Source organism: Petaurus breviceps, unplaced genomic scaffold (assembly GCF_028583685.1).
Source record: "Petaurus breviceps papuanus isolate PSGF00001 unplaced genomic scaffold, PetGlider_PUasm1.0 90847, whole genome shotgun sequence".
Classification (NCBI taxonomy): domain Eukaryota; kingdom Metazoa; phylum Chordata; class Mammalia; order Diprotodontia; family Petauridae; genus Petaurus; species Petaurus breviceps.
The window spans coordinates 20830550-20847881 of NW_027187360.1; the positions used below are offsets into that span (position 1 = coordinate 20830550).

General features: G+C 43.0%; 1 protein-coding gene across 5 annotated transcripts in view; it reads right to left on the bottom strand.

The window, feature by feature from the left end:
* Positions 1–15356, bottom strand: part of RBBP8NL (RBBP8 N-terminal like) — a 73535-nt gene extending 58179 nt beyond the window's left edge. Inside the window, exon 1 of one of the 5 annotated variants that reach the window (XM_069072553.1) lies at positions 15158–15356. The gene's annotated coding sequence lies outside the window, so the exon portion shown is untranslated. The remainder of the gene's footprint in view (positions 1–15157) is intronic. The other 4 variants (XM_069072552.1, XM_069072551.1, XM_069072549.1 and 1 more) reach the window with 4 other exon arrangements.
* Between the last annotated feature and the right edge of the window lie 1976 nt (positions 15357–17332).

Consider the following 17332-nt stretch of genomic DNA (forward strand, 5'->3'; position numbering starts at 1 on the left):
GTCACGTTCAAGCAATTGAAGAGCTCCCAAGTGAAAGAAAATGATATTTGTTCTGTTTGGCCTCAGAGGACAGCATTGGAGCAATGGGTAGAATGTTAGGAAAAACTAACAATTAAAATTGTTCAAAAGTAGAATAGGCTGCCTGGAGAGCTGATACTTTTCCTCTTATTGGAGGTCATTAAGTAGATATTAGATGACCACTTGTTGGGTATGTTACAGGTGGTGTTCCTTTCAGGTATGGATTAAACTACATGGCTTCTGAGGTCCCTTCCATCTCAGTTGCTGTGATTCTGTAGGCAAGTAAAAGAAGTCTAATTTTTCTTCCCTGTGACACTCCTTCAAATATTTGATGAAAACAATCATGTCGTTCTTAAGTCTCCTTGTCTCCAAGCTGAGCATTCTTTTTCTTTTTTTTGGTTTTGTTTTGTTTTTTGTTTTTTTAGAGATGAGAAGGCAGGGCAGTTGGGGTTGTGACTTACCCAAGGTCACACGGCTAGTAAGTGTTAAGTGTCAGAGGCCGGGTTTGAACTCAGGTACTCCTGACTCCAGGGCCACCTAGATGCCCCCACAAGCTGAGCATTCTTAATTTCTTCAACTGACCCTGATCCTGCTTGTCAAGTTTTCTTTAAAACCTTATGCTCAGGACCGAGCATGGGCCCACCTGAATCTCAGCTGTGGTATGGATTGTGAACTGTTATAAACTGGAACCGAGAAGTGGAATGAAAATGGCCAAAATATTTTGACCTGAATATTTTCAAGAATTTATTGTTGAAGCAGAAATGAATGAAAGCCTTATTGAAGAAGCTACTGATTAATTTTTTACTGGATTTTTTTTTATTATTAGGGAAAGTCTGATTTCAAACTATGTACTCATTAAGAACTATTTATCATCTGTCAGAGAAATTTCAAATTCTGAAATCAAAGTACCAAAGTTAGTAAGGTTTTGTGCGCTACCTGCTATTTTGAGATAAAAAAAGATAATATATGTGAAACACTTTGCAATTAAAGCTCTGTGTAAGTGCTATTATTTTCTTATTGGTGTTATAATTGGAATTTTAGCTCTATTACTTATTAGTTGTATGACTTTAGGCAAATCATTTGACCAAAGGAGGCTAAACTTGATAATTTCTAAGGTGTACTATTATGTTGTAGGACTATGGTATTATAGTCTTCTTAATTTCTGCCTTCACCAGTCTCTTTCTCAACAAGAACAATAAATATTTTTATTTTTGGTTCTGCTTCTGACTAACTGTGCAATCCTGTATAAATCATATTCCCTCCTAGGGCATTTGTTTCTTTGTCTGTAAAATGGGAAATAGTGGGTTAGATGAAATTATCTTTAAGAACTCTTCAGTTCTGACATTCAATAGGTCTATGATTTTTGGCATTTGTTGTCATTAACTTTGTCTAGCCCTGTGCTAGGTTCTGTGGCACTTATAAAGTCAAGTACAGGTCTGACTTTGCCAATCACAAAGCTCCAAAGGCTCCTGTTTGTCTCAAGGACCAAATACAGAGTCCTCTTTTAAAGCCCTTCACCACCTGGCACCAGCCTAACTTTCCAATCTAATTATATGTTACCCTGCTACATGTATTCTAGAGATGGGTATGCATGCTGCATCCCCATAGTCTGTCTCCCATCTCTGTGCCTTTATATCAGCAACCTGCAATCCTGAAATGCATTCCTTCACTTTCTTCTCATAGAATCCCTTGCTTCTTTCAAAGCTCACCCCAAATGCCACCCCTGACAGGAAGCCCATCCCAACACTTCCAATGGTTAGTTGCCTTCCCCATGCAAATTACTAATTATATTTTATACTTAATTTTCCTATGTACTACATATTACCTCTGAACAGAACATAAGCCTCTTGACAGGCACTTTTTTTTCGTCTCTGTATCCTAAGTACCTGGAACAAAGTAGGAGCTTAATAGAAGCTTTTTTAAATGAGTGAATAAAATACACAAAATGTTTAGCAGTCTCTCATGCTATCCTTGAAGACAAGATAGAGAGATATGGGCTGAATTACACTTAGGTAGATTCAGAACTGGTTGACTGCCCAGACCCAAAGAGTAGTCATTAATGGGTTGCAATGGATTGGGTGGGAAATTTCCCTGGGTTTTTTTCTTGGTTGTCTACTGTTTGATATTTTTCATGTATGACTTGGATGAAGGTATAGCTAATGTATATAATTGGTAGGTGACAAGAAGGAAGGATGGTTAATACATTGGATGACAAAGTCAAGATAAAAAAAGATCAGCATAACTTGGGAATCTCAAAAGTTACTGTAACTTTAGGACTGCAGCAGAGGAGGTAAAGTGTCCAAGATTAGGGATGCCATCATCCCGCTGTTCTCTGCTCACATCAGACCACATCGAGGTTATTGTATTAATTACTGAGTCCCACATTTTAGGGAAGACGACTTCTGAGGCTTCTTATGACTCTGAGATCTTTTATATACTCAGAGTTAACACAGTACCTGACATGTAGTAGATGCTTTAATAAATGCTAATAGTCTGACTGACATGAATTTTATAGACTCCTGAGAAATCAGAAAAGTTTATTTTCTGGGAGTCAGGAAACTTGAGTTCTAGTCTCAGCTTTGCCACCTGTACCCGAGATAAGACAAGAGACCAAGGGGTGCAATTAAAAGAAGACTGGTCTTGTCAGGAGACCTGGATTTGAGTTCCAGTTCTGACACTGTGTGACTTTGAGTAAATCCTTTAACTTCTCTGAGCCTCAGTGTCTTAATTTGTAAAATAAAGATCTAAATCTTTCACTACAGAGGTAGTATGGAAGAATATCTAGAGGGGCAGAAAGCCTGGAAGCTGGGAAGCTGTGAGATCAAGTCTTACCTTTGATACCTACACACTAGGTGTGTCACCATGGGAAAGTGACTTAACTTCTCAATATCCTTGGCAACTTTTAAAGGCTGAGTTACAACTTAAATTCAAAGATAATTTAAATAATTTAAAGACAAATCTCAGTTAAGTTGTTGATTTTGTCAGTACAAAATAAATAAATAAATCTCTGCACTGAGCACCTCAATGGGGTTGTGAAGAAAGCACTTTGCAAGCTGCAAAGTACCAGTCAGACAACTAGCATTTATTAATCACTTATTACACACCAAGCACAGTGCTAAGTGCTGGGGATACAAAGGATGACAAAAAGCGGTCCTGAGCGTCGAGGAGGTCATGGTCTAACAGAGGAGTTGGCATGCGAAGAACTATATACAGACACGATACATGCAGGAAAAATTGGGGGTGGTCTCAGAAGGAAGGCACTAAGATTAAGGGGGCTTGGGAAAGACTCCTTGCAGGAGGTAAAACTTTAGCTGAGGCTTAAAGGAAGCCAGGGAAACCAGGAGGTAGAGATGAAGAGGGATAGGTTTTAGTAATCCTTAACTCAGAGTCATGGTGTTAGAGTTAGAAATGGATGAGGAAATTGGAATTGAGAAAGTCCCAGTGATGGATTCAGCATCACTCCATGAGTCAATGGCAGAGCTAGTTTTGAAAGCTAAGGATCTTGGTTCCTAGTGAGGGCAACTTGTCACTCTATCTCACTCCTACTGGCATTCTCAAGATCTTTGTGTATCTTCTCTTAGATATAAGGAGGCAGCATAACGTGGTGGACACAGCATAAATCTTAGGGCTAGAAGACCCGAGTTAAGACTTTTAAACTTACTAGGCTAGAAGTGACTCCTGGGAATTGTTTTGGGTGTGCCTGGGTTAAGTCACTTAACTTTTCTGTGCCTTAGTCTCCTCATTTGTAGAAAGAGGGGGTTAGACTTGATGGCCTTGAATGTCCTTTCCAGCCCTAAACCTATGATCCTATCATCACAAGTCTAAGAGCAAATGTCCTAGGGAAATTCCCTTGACAATTCTACAACCTCAGTGCTCTTCACATAACTGAATTTCCAGGTAACACCTTGCAGATAAGGAGAATAATGCCCATTTTCCTCCTCCTCCTCCTCTTCTCCCTCCTCTTCCTCCATCTTTACCTCCTCTTTTTCCTGTACCTTCCTCTATTTCTTAGAATTCCTAAGTCTGCAGGGTCTGAGTTGCTAAATGACTGCCTCTAAAGCCACACTTTGTTCCTGGAACCTCCCTTTGGTCCCAGACATCAGAAAGAGACATGGGAAACTTCTCTGCTGGTTTCTGTGCTAATTCCTTTAAGAAAGTGAATAGGAGCTGAGCTCTAAGCTCCTGGGGTTGGTTATAAATGTTTAACACGTGCAACTGCAAATGTGAGGGTGGTTGCTGCCCCCTAACTGCAGAACTGAGAATAGCATGCATGGGCTACAGACCTGAAAGTAGCTCAGCTCTAAGCTTGGCCTGGTAGGGGGAGAGGGTTATGCACACACAATGCCCTGCTTGCATTCCCAGGCCAGCCAGTCTTATGGAACAAAAGACCCACATGTGGGCAGATCCTTAAAGGTATTTGAATTATATAGAACCTACTATGAGTAGTGGGTTCTATATAACTTTTTTACCTTTTTTTTTTATCTCAAGGTCCCTATCAAAGAACATTTGTTCATTTGTCCATCCATCCACCCATCCATCCATCCATCCATCTATCCATCCATCCATCCATCCATCCATCCATCCATCCATCCATCCATCCATCCATCCATCCATCCATCCATCCATCCATCCGCTCAACAAACACAGTTCTTAAACATCTGTTACATGAAGGGAACCATTCCAGTTTCTAGGAATACTTGTACAGATTCATGGGCTCAAGGTGGAAGGGACCTTACTGTAGATACCTTCTGTCCTAGCCCCCTTGTTTTATAGATGGGGAAACTGAGCCCTAAAGAACTATAGGAGCTTGCCCAAAGTAACATAGGTACTAAATAACAGTGAAGATTTGAAAACAAAACAGGTTTCTCAATTCAAACCTAGAAGTCATCAAAGCTTTATTGTATAGGGAACATTGGGAGCTCTTCTGTTCTTGAGGGAAGCAGCTTCCCTAGTTCCCCAAGATCTAGGAGGGGACATTTCTGCCCCCTGCCCCCAATCTAGGTCATGGCTGTAAGCAGCTAGGTGGTACATTAGATTGAACCCTGGATGTGGAGCCAAATACTGCCTCAGACACAACAGCTGTGTGACTTTAGGCAAATCACTTAACCTTCCTCTGCCTTAGTTTCTTTGTCTATAAAATGGGGAATGACAATAGCACCGACTCTGTGAGGTTTTTGTGAGGATCAAATGGGATAATTTTTGTAAAGTGCTTTGCAAACCTTAAATTCTGGGCAGCTCTTGGTTGTCTGTCTGTATATGGTTCACTGAAATGGTATTTAAGCTTAGGTTGGTTTAGCCCTGGAGTGTATAGACAATGACTGCAGAAAGGAACCTTGGAGATTATCTGGTCCAGTGGTTTCCAGTATATTTTGTTCCTCAATCCCCTTTCAACAACAACAACAACAACACAGAGTAATTTAATATACTTCTCCTAATATTCTGCAATTATTCACTGTAAGGTGCCATTAAATAGTTGTTTTTTTTTTAGCAGGAAGCCCTTGCACCATTATCAAGAAACTCAAGGGAAGCACTAAATGGGAACCACTCATCTAGTCTGATCCTCCTCATTTTACAGATGGAGGTAGTGACTTGTGAAAGGGTCAGCTGGGTGGCACAGTGGATAGAGCACCTGGCCTGGAGTAAGAAAGACTCATCTTCCCGAGTTCAAATCGGGCCTCAGACATTTATAAGCTGTGTGACCCTGGGCAAGTTCCTTAACCCTTTTTGCCTCCGTTTCCTCACATGTATAATGAACCGGAGAAGGAAATGGCTAACCACTCCAGTATCTTTGCCAAGAAAACCCCAAATGGGGTCATGGAGAGTCAGAAATGACTGAACAACAAAAAGTGGCTTGTGAAAGATCACAAAGTTAGCGCTGGTAAGCATCAGAGCCAGGAGCAGGATCTAAATCTTCTGATTCTAGGTCCTGCAGTCTTCCCATCAGTACATGCTGTTGTCTCCACTTCCTCGTTAGTGTCCTCGGATAGGTCATCCCTGAGCACCAGTGTGGCCCAGAGGAAAGAACACTGGCTTTAGTCAAAGGTGGTGGTGGTTGTTCAGTCATGTCAGACTCTTTGTGACCCTACCTGGGGTTTTCTTGACAAAGCTTCTGGAGTGGTTAGCCATTTCCTTCTCCAGTTCATTTTACAGTTGAGGAAACTGTGACAAATGGGGTTAAGTGACTTGCCCAGAGTCACATAGTTAGTAAATATATAAGGTCAAATTTGAACTCAGCTCTTCGTGACTCCAGACTCAGTGCTCTATCTGCCATGCCACCTAGCTGCCCTTAGTCAAAGGACCAAGGTTTAAATTCTGCCCCTCCCCCTTCCCACCTGTGTGACTTTGGGCTCCATGACCCTGGATTTAATTCATTTATAAAATAATGGGGGTAGGCTAGATGACCTGTGTTTTGTGCTCTCTGATACTGTAATTGTGTTCAGGATTAGAGCTATATATCTTATGTCGTGGGGGTCTCATTACAATTCTGTGAGGTAGCATTCATTATTACCATTTTACAGATGAGCAAACCCAGCCTTGCTATGGTCACACAGCTAATTGATACCAGAGGCAGAATTTGAACCTATCACACTCACTCTAAAGTTTAGTGCACTATGCAATTTATCACATTGCCTTTTATGCTTTCTGCTATGGGGAGTACAGAGACAGATCAGGGGTGTGTAGGGGCCAGATCCTCTTGTTAAAGTTTCAGTGTGAGCACTTATACTTCTGGACTGATGTCAGCTAACACTGCAACCAGGATTTGATTTATTATTTTGTTGATTGTCTAGACTTAAGGAACTATGGGGAAAATGTTAACAATGAAGTTTAAACTTAAAAGCCTATTTGGCAGTAATTTTTTTCCCCCTGAAAAGCCACTTGTTAAACATGTTACTAGCACGTACCTGTGGACAGTGCATTTTAAGCAAAGTTCCAGGGGTGAGAATAAACCTGGTCTCTATAACAAACTATAAAATGAGAGAGCACTTGGAGGCTATAGAAGTCAGCCCTCTAATTTTACTGAGAAGGAAATTAAGGCTCAGAACAGCTGAGTGATTTGCCTAAGGTCACACAGGTGGTGAGGGGCAGAGCCAGGATAGTGTGCCAGAGAATTCAAATTTGTTTAAATGTCAGACAGGTAAAAAAGAAAAAAAAGGTAATGAGGAAGATACATTTATTGGGGATGCACAGGTTATCTCCTGTTTGGGGGTTAGTTGGGCCTTTGCTCCCCTTGCAAACGCCCAAGGTGAGTCACTCAATGTCCCTGCCTATCGCCCTGGGTATCCACAGAAACATCTCCCTTGAGTCTAAGTTCAGCTGGTGCCAGGGGCAAAGTCTCCACTTCAGCACTATTTGCTTATAGAAAGAAGTATATTAGTTATGGGTTGAATGAACCCAAGTAAAAAAAAAAAAAAGTCAGCCTACGCCCTTTCCATCCTCCTGCTCAGAGGGACAGCTGAACCAGTTTGGCAGAGCTTGGCGGGTTTTTCCTCTCCAGGCATGTTCCCATCAGCTTTACAGGATCTGGGGCCTTGCTGAGGGTGTGACTGGTGTGGCCATGTCCATGAGCTAAGGAAGGCAGGGTGGGGGTGGGGTCTAGCCCTGGGGCTGGAGCTTTTAAAATGGGCAAAACGATTTTTATTTCTGGGCCCTCAGAGTTTTCAATTAATAAAAAAGAACACTGAAGGCTCTTCTGATCTCAGCTCTGCTACTTTCTGGCTATGTGATATTGGAAAAATAATTTCTTTTCTCTGTATCTCAGGTTCTTTCTTTATAAAAAGAGGGGTTTGAAGGATCAATTCCTTTTAGTTCTAACATGGCATTGCATGTGTCTCTGTAAAAGCTGTAGTGCTTAGAGGTATGTATACAATGGATATTCAATTTATAGAACTGGCCTGGACCTAGTCCAGGTTCAGGCCCCCCTGGACTGGACAGATCGATCCTCAGCAGAGCAGGAGGTTGCACCCTGTGAGAGGGCCAGTTTTGGGGAGTAGATGTGCTGGCTAATCTTGACTTTTGGTCACTGCTTCCCCCCTTCCCTCCTTTTCTGCATGCTGCTCCCAAACCTGCAGGTCCTGGCCTGTGCTCCAGGAGACATGGTCTGGAGGACATAGGATAGTGGAGGAGATTGCTTTAGGACAGGGTTGATTTCCCGCCTGCCTCCCTGCTCCCCTCTACCCCCTGCACCCCACCCCCCAGCCATGTGTGGCAAACATTATTACCATGGATTTTTAGGCTGTGAGACCTTCTCTAAACTCGAGGGGACCCCTGTAGACACTCATCTAAACGGACAGAAGCATACAGGACTCTTGAATGTAAACAAGGAAAAATTATTGGTCTCCAGAACTCCTGGTTTCCAGACTCCTGTTGGTGGGCTGGGAAGTGCAGGCTGGGCAAGTATGGTGTCATGATAAGAACTATGGAGTCAGGAGACAAGTATTTATTGAGGGCCTGTTGTTGATCCATTGTTTCAGTCACGTCTGACTCTTCATGACCCCATTTGGGGTTTTCTTGGCAGAGATATTGGAGTGGTTTGCATTTCCTTCTCCAGATCATTTTACAGATGAGGAAACTGAGGCAAATGGGGTTAAGTGATTTGCCCAGGGTTACACAGCCAGTAAGTGTCTGAGGCCTGATTTGAACTCTGGAAGAAGAGTCTTCCTGACTCCAGGCCTGGGGCTCGGTCCATGGCATCCCCTGGCTACCTCTGATCAGGGCCTACTATGTGCTAACTGTTGGTACAGGCTCTTCTGCTTACCTTGGGTGAATTACTTCTTTCTGCTCCCCACTTGCCTTATTTTCTTTCTCCTTCAAGGATCAATTCAAACCAAGCAACCAACGTATCAGTGAGCATTTGTAAAGAGGTAATGTTCTGAGTGCTAGGGGTACAAATACAAAATATGAAACCATCTCTCCCCTCCAGGAACTTCTGTGTCTTCTCTTCCATGATGATGCCTTCTCTGGAGTCTCCTTCTTTAGAAATCCCTTTGGAATGTGTGCCCTTCTCCTTTATCGCACCATTCACACACCAATTGGAAACTTGGATAAAAATAAATATATGGCTCTGAATGTTATATCTTCCATTGTAGTCGTCTCTGTTCTACCTCCCCTGCTAGTCTGTGAGCTCCCTGGAGAATGAGCTTGATACATCGGCAAGGCTGGGATTCAAATCCTACTCTGCTGTCTGTCACCTGCGTGATCTCAGAAGTCACTTGCCTCCCTGGCCTTCAGTGTCCTCATTTAGAAAATGATTAATGTGGATTAGATGAGTTTCAAAGTCTCTTTCAGTCTTAACTCCTATGGGTTTATGAAAGTAAGCCCTCATTCTGTGTATTGGGTTTAGAGCCTGAACTGGGCAGGTACTCAGTAACTGGTGAATGAATGAACAAATCTGTTAAATAAGAGACATGGGCTAGATCTCCCAGTTCCCTTCTAGCTGTAACATGCTGAGATTCTAAAAAGCATGACCTTTGGCCTCTTCATTCCTTCCTCCCTGCCACCCCAGAGATTTTCCTCCTGCAGGGAAGGCAGACTAAGAACTGCTTTAGAAGCTGGGCATGTCACCGTGAGGCTGATCAGTGGCTGTAGCCCGTCCTGTTTCTTTGCATGCTCATCATTCATGGAAGCCAATGGGGGCCTGGGAGTTTCAGAGCCTCCCAGCTCAAGTAATTGAACTGGGTCTTGGTTTCAGATTTCCTGCCCTTCAGGTTCTATTCTGGAATCCTCCTCCTCCTCTGCCCACTATTGTTTTGCTCTGTGTTCTTTGGGTTCTCTTTCTAAACCCCCCATTTCCCAGCTGCCTCTGCTCTGGGGAGGGGTGTGTGCTGGGGCTTGTGGAATGTTCTGGGGGGGTGGGGGTGGATCATCCCCAGCATAACCTCCTCAGGCAATAGGATCCTCAGCTCAGTGGGCACTTCTGCAAACCTCCTGCTCCACCAGTCTGCCCTAGCCCAGGCTGCCTGGGAGTTCATGCAAAGCCTGCCCACAGATATCTGGAGACTTATCTCTCACTGGATGCTTTTAGTCCCATTCCTGGAGCCTGGAGCAGTTTAACCTTTTATGAAAAATTCATCTGTACCCCAGGTTACTGAAGACTTGGTGGGAGGATTTTAGAGACTTTTTTTTTTTTTTTACAAAAGGAAGGTTTTTGGTATTGGGGCTACTGAAATGTCAGACTAGGGTGGAATGACAGCCAGGCCCATCCCAGGTGGCCTAAGGAAAAGACCCACAGGATGCATTCATTCATCAACTGTTTGTCCTTGACTCTTGAATGATCTCTTATTCTATCTTCTTTTCCAACCCAGGCTTGACATATGAGGGTAGAACATTGTCTCTGGTAGTCTGTCTTTCTTAAGTCAGACTTATAGGTCAGCTCCAGAAAGGATGACATCTCAAAAAAAAAAAAATAATGTGGCTAATAATAGAGTACTGGGCCTAGAGTCAGGAAGACCTGAGTTCAAATCCAGCCTCAGATACCTCTTAGTTGTGTGATCCTGGGCAAGTCACTTAAATCTGTCTAAGTTTTCTCAGCTGTAAAGTGTAGATAATAATAGCATCAACTTCCCAGGGCTGTTGTGAGCATCAATCGATATCAATTGTTCTTCACAGGGTTTAGCACAGAACCTGGCACATAGTAGGCACTTAATAAAGGCTTATTCTCTTCCCCTTCCCTTCAGTGACCTTCAGTGGCCTGCATCCTTTTCAACCATACTCTTCCCATTTCCTAAAATGTTTTTCTCCATTTCTTTGGAGATGTGACTCCTTTTTGACTTCAGTTCCACTGGACCACTAAGGTTCTCTGAAATTGGTTTCATTCACATAGGAGCATGTGAATTATGAGTCAGGATTTTCTTGGAAATGTTATCTTATTTAATATCTGTTCCTTAAAGATATCAGAAAATCTCAGAGGCAGAAGAACCCTAGAGATCATCCAGTCTGACTCATATTTGAGCAGAAATATCTCCTGTAAGTTTTCTTCTTGAAGACTTCCAGTGATGGGGAACTTGCTGTGATATGGGAACTGATTGTTCGGGCGGATCATTCCACTTTTGGACAACAACAATTATTAGGAAATTTTTTCTCTATATTGTCCCAAAAATCTGTCTCCCTGAAGCTGCTACCTATTGCTCCCATTTCTATTCTATGGGACCAAAGCAAGCTTAATCTCTCTTTCATATGATAGCCCTTCAAATATTTGGAGAAAGGCAACAGTAACAATAATACTACCCTACATTTTTATAACTTTTTATAGTTTGCAAAGTCCCTTACAATGCATAATTTCCAATGCCCTCACATTATTCCCATCAATTTGGGTTTTTTAATGTTAAGTATCAATGTTCTACTCTGTAGGCTTCCCCTTTTTTTCTTTTCGGGAGTTCAACACTTGCTCTCCAAGATTTGGTGGTGTTCAGAAGACTGTGGACAGGAGCCACCAGGGGCTCACATCTCCACATTATAGAAAACTTTCAAGTCCTAGTGGATGGGACTTATTTCAGTACAACAACATCCTAACAGGAAGAAAGAGTTTGGATGGTCCCTTGGAATTTGTTGTCACAAAGTATGGGCTGACTTTTTGAAGTAAAAGCATGCCCAGTCAACAGATGAGTCAAGAATAGACCCTAGAAGTCTACTTCCTAGTTTCCCTACCCAATATGTTCAACAAGGCTCTGTTCCCTTTAGTGAAAGGGAAAGTACAGAAAAGCTTCATCCCCTTTGCACCAGGGAGCCTCTGTTTGTTAGATAAATGTGTGAAGCCTGTCTGAGAATAGACAATAGCAGCAGTATCCTGGCCCTACAAAGCCCTTCACTGTATTTGGATCCCTGTGTGTGTGAAGTGTTCCAGTGGGCCTCTCAATAGAGCCCTGTATTTGCCTGTTGGAGTCTGTATTTGCTTAGGAAGAAGAGAAGTTTCAAATGGGTGTTTCCAGTTGTACTACCCTTTCTTACCCTGTCCCATAGTTGTAATATTTTTCCTAAACTAAAGACTAGAAGGCCAATACAAGTTTTTCTGTGATCTACTGTCCCAAAGCAAAGGGAAGACAAGTCAGTGAATTCAGTCAGATTATCTGGATTTTCTCTCTCCAAGCTTTCTCTCTCTCTCTCTCTCTCTCTCTCTCTCTCTCTCTCTCTCTCTCTGTCTCTCTCTTTCCAAGCTTTCTCTCTCTCTCTCTCTTTTCATTCTTTCCCCCCTCTCTTCTTCTTTTTGTTCTCCTCCTCTTCCCCTTAGTCATCCTCCTTTTTCTTCTCCTCCTTCGTGCCCCTCCCTCCTACTGCCTTTCCTCCTCTTTCTTCATCTTCTTCTTGTTCTTCTCTCTATCTCTCTCTGTCTCTCCTTGTTCTGTCTCTGTCCATCTTTCTGTTCTCTCTCACTCTCTTTCTTCCCCGTCTTCCCCCCCTCCAACAGATTGAGTCCTGGTAAAGAGATTATTTGAAGGCAATACTCCCTTAGAGTCAGACTTTCGGGATGAAAGGGGCCTGAAGGGATGTCACCTAGGTGCTAGCTTTCATCTGGCCTAACTTGGTCCTATGCTGGGTAAAGAGAGGTTGACTGGAGAAGGTGAAAACTCAATCCTTACCCTTTGGGAGTTTGCAGTCTGTTTTGACAGACAAGTTTCAAGACCATGGAACAATTAGTGAAGGATATAGGATAGTGTGATTAGGTGTTCAATTGTATGGCACAGACATTCAGAGAGCAGGGCAGAAAGTAATAAGCTGCTAATTGCATGATGGAGACAGGTTCCAGAGGAATCAGAGAAGGGAGGCAGCCTAGTACAGTGGAAAGAGAACTGGAGTTAGAGGACTTGGGTTGGAATCTTGGCTCTGGCACTTACTACCTATGTGACCTTGGACAAGTAACTACCCCTGTTCTAGGCCTCAGTTTCCTCATCTGTAAAATGAAGAAGTTGGACTAGATGTGACCTTTAACATCCATCCCTCTTGGTGCTATATGTCCATTATTCCAAATGCTGGGTAACCCAGACCATAGAGCACCAAGCCTGGAGTCAGGAAAACTCATCTTCCTAGCTCCAAATCAGGTCTCAGACACTTACTAGCTGTGTGACCCTGGGCAAGTCACTTAACCCTGTTTGCCTCAGTTTCCTCATCTGTAAAATGAGATGGAGAAGGAAATGGCAAGTTGCTCCAATATCTTTGCCAAGAAAACCTTAAATGGGGTCATGAAGAGTTGGACACAACTGAAAATGACTCAACAACAACAGCAATGGATAGAGCACTGGGTCTGGAGTCATGAAGACCTGAATTCAAGTCTGGTCTAGGACACTTACTAGTTTTGTGAAACTGGAAAAGTCACCTAACTTTTGTCTGCCTCAGTTTCTTCAACTGTTAAGTGAAGATAGTAACAGCACCTACCTCCCAGGGTTGTTGTGAAGATCAATTGAGATAATATCTGTAAAGGGCTTATCACAATGCCCGCCACATAGTAGGTGCTTAAAAATACTTGTTTCATTCATTCATGCACTCATGTTTATTACACATCTCTATATCCATTCTATAGTCACTCTCCATTCAAATTAATCAAAACTCAATTTGTTATCCTTTCCCCTTCCCCTCTTAGATGCCTTTCACTTCTCAACAACCCTAACAGAGCCTCAGTTTCCTTATCTGCAAAAATAGGGATGATGATGCTTGCGTGTTCTACCTACTTCTCAGGGATTAGTATGATGAAAGACCTCTCTAAACATTAACATCTTGCAGACATGTGAGTTATGATTGAACATACACAAATCCATGTGTACACATACAAACACACTGATACAAACTTGTGTGCACACACACCTGTATATGCTGCCATGTATACATGTGAACAGCCTTGAACACATATGCAAATGAGGCTTTGTCCCCACTTGTGGACATACACACATGCTGGCACAGTATGAATGCCTGAAAGTGCACACATGCATGCCTACCATCATAGACAAGCACATTACAGCTGGCACAGACACGTACACATGCATACAAGAACAATGCAGGATTGAGGCACAGCCTAAGACCTAAGGTGTCAACTTGCTTTCTTGTCCCCTGCAGCTCAGGTAACAGCAACCATTGCAACCTGACTCCTGGGCCGGGGTGAAGCAGCTGCCTTTGGGGTGGAGCACAAAGGATGGCCTGGCATGAGGGCTGGGGGCTGGGTGGAGGCCGGAGCAGATTTAGTGGGATTCAGGGGCTGTCTTGTAGAAAAATAATGAATTCACTGGTGCTGGGCATGGGGCCCATATCTCTAAAATGGGGGTAGCTTAACCCCAGCTTAGGAAGCACAAAGGATGTCTTCCTTCATAGAGCCAGAGAGCTATGGTAGCTATCATACCCCTCAAAGCAATGGTGGGGGAGGAGTGGTGATGAGGAAGGAGACCTTTCCCTCTTTCCACATCCAGTCCCCATAGTCCCTCTTTCACCCCCCAGTACTACCAAATAAGGGGTTTGGGGACATCTCCTTTTGCATAACTGAGTTTCGTGCTATCTGCTTGCTGCGCTCACCTCTCCATATTCCCTGCCTCAGACGGGAGACAGAAGGGGAATGAAAAAATAATCAAAGTTCTACCCAAATGACTATTCTCAAGAGAAGCCAGGGCAGACATCCTGCTTCCCTGAGTCCACTCACTTGGTGTTTCCCACCCAGCCTAGTGGTCTTCCTTGTAATAGATTCTATTCCCTCTTCCAGTTCCATTTAAGGCAACAGTTTTATTCACTCCTTTCCAGCTGAAGCAACTGGGGCAAGCTCTAAGCATTCTGGTCCTCCCTTAAAAGGGGGGGGGGGTAGGATTAAGAAGTCACTTTTATGGGCAGCTGTGACTTTGTAGGGAAAACCAATCCCTCCCCTTCCAACTGAGTGACTAAGAAATGTTCTGGGATTCCAGGCTTGGATTAAAATGCATATGCCCCATTCAGGGAGGAGAGCAGAGTTTAGAGCCCTGCATAATGCCAGACAGTGCCCTGGTCATACCAAGGATAGCACCTATAACTCAGCTATCTCACATACTGGAGGAAACTTTAGCTTCCAAGATCCATCTCCCTTTCTCTTCCTCCCCAGCGGTTACACACCTAAGTCAATGCTTCTTTCTTTCTGTTTCATAGACATTACTGACTTCTAGAGCATCAGGGTCAGTGACAGGCCCCTGGTACTTACATCATGGCTCTGCCCCTCTGGTCTTCTCGTGCCCGATCCCGGCCTCTACCTTTCAGTCAAGAAATGATCTCCTAGTACACAGGAGAGCTATAAAAGAGCAGTGTGTGAACTTGCACAGACAATAAGCCATAATTTTTGACCAAACTCGCTATACTGGTTTGCGTTTCTTCAATCCAGAAGCAGAAAGGAGGGAAAGCCAAGCCAAAGTTGCTGAACAAGTTCTGCTATAACACAAAAAAGTGGTAAAACGGGTAGGGTGTGAACTCAAATAGAGATCTGATTGTTTTCTCATAATTACGGCTCAGCTCAGCCTGTACTGTTGGTTGAAGTCAGTCCAGTTAACAAACAGGTCGAGTTCAATAAATGAATTCTGACATTAAGGTCACTTTTGTTTTGGGCAGTGGGGAAAAATATCACCACTTGGTTAGGAGGAAGAAAACTCTGTAGCTATGTCTCATTTCCTAGAACCATAGGATACCAGAAGTGAAAGAGGGCCTTAAAGGTCATTTAATCTAATCACCATTTAACAGAAGAGGGAACTGAGACTCAGGGGTTACTAAGGTAGTACAGTAGCTTGGGCACTAAACCTGGAGTCAGGAAGACAAGTTCAAATCTGGCTTCAGACCCTGACTAGCTAAGTGCCTCTGGGCAAGTCATCCAACCTCTCTGTGCCTCAGTTTCCTCATCTGTAAAATGAGGATAGCAATTGCACCTACCTCCCAGGGTTGCTGTGAGGATCAAATAATAACTGTAAAGGTCTTAGCACAGTGCCCGACACACAGTAAGCACTACATAAATGCTAACTATTATTATTACTACTAGTAGTATTTTTATTCTTATCTGTAAAATGGGGACAATAATAGCACCTACCTTAAAGGACTGTTTTGAGGAACAAATGAGAAAACGTATGTAAAGTATTTTATAAACCTTGAAGTGTTATTAAAACGTTGGCTATTGTTATTGTTAACCAATCAATAAACATTTATTAAGTTCCTGTTATGTACCAGGTACTTTGCAAAATGCTGAGGATACAAAAATAGGCAAAAGATCATCCCTGTTCTCTAGGAGCTCACAATCTAACAAGGGAGACAATAAATGAAGAGATAGATACAAGCAAATATATATATATATATATATATATATATATATATATATATATGATAAATAGGAAATAACCACCAGGGAAGGCAATAGATTTAAGAGGGGCTGGGAAAAGTTTTCTGCAGAAGATGGTATTTTAAGGAAACCTGGGAAGTCAGGAGGCAGAGATGAGGGAGGGAGAGCACTTCAGGCACGGGGGCTGTCAGAGAAAATGCCCAGAGGCAAGACATAAAGTGTTTTGTTCATAGAACAGCAAGGAGGCCAATGTCACTGGAGGACAGAGAGTAAAGTATAAGAAGGTTGGAAAGGTAGGAGGGGTCTGTGTTGTGAAAGTCTTTGTGAGTCAAGCAGAGGATTTTGTGTTTGATCCTGGAGAAACTAGAGAGCCAGTGGAGTTATAGAGATGGGCTGACGTGGTTGGATAGGCACTTTAGGAAATTCAGGGAATGGTTGAATGGAGAATGGATTGGAGTGCATGGAGACTTGAGGCAGGCAGACCCACTAATAGGTTATTTCAATAGTTCAGACACCAGGTAATGAGGGCCTGTACTATACTGGTGGCAGAGTCAGAGGAAAGAAGGTGAAATTGGCAGGTGTTGGCACTAGACTGGCTATGATAGGTGAGAAATAGTGAGGAATCCAGAATAGCTCCTAGACTGTGAGCCTGAAGTACTGGGAAAATGGTGATGCCCTCTATAGTAGTAGGAAAAGTAGAATGGGGCAGGGAGCATTGAGGGGGAAATGTAATGAGTCTGGTTTTGAACGTGTTGAGTTCAAGCAATCTGTCTCCTGCACATCCATTTCAAGATGTATGAAAGGGAATTAGATATGCAAGATTAGAGGTCAGCAGAGAGATTGGGGTAGGATAGATAGACTGGAGAATAGTCAACATAGAGATGATAATTAAATCCACGGGAGCTGATAAGAAGTGACATAGTATAGAGGAAGAAGAGAAGAGGGTCTAGGACAGCACCCTGAGGGACACCTACATTAAAGGGTGTGATCTGGATGAAGATCCAGCAGAGAAGATGCAGAAGGAGCAGTCAGATAGGTAGGAGGAGAACTAGGAGAGAG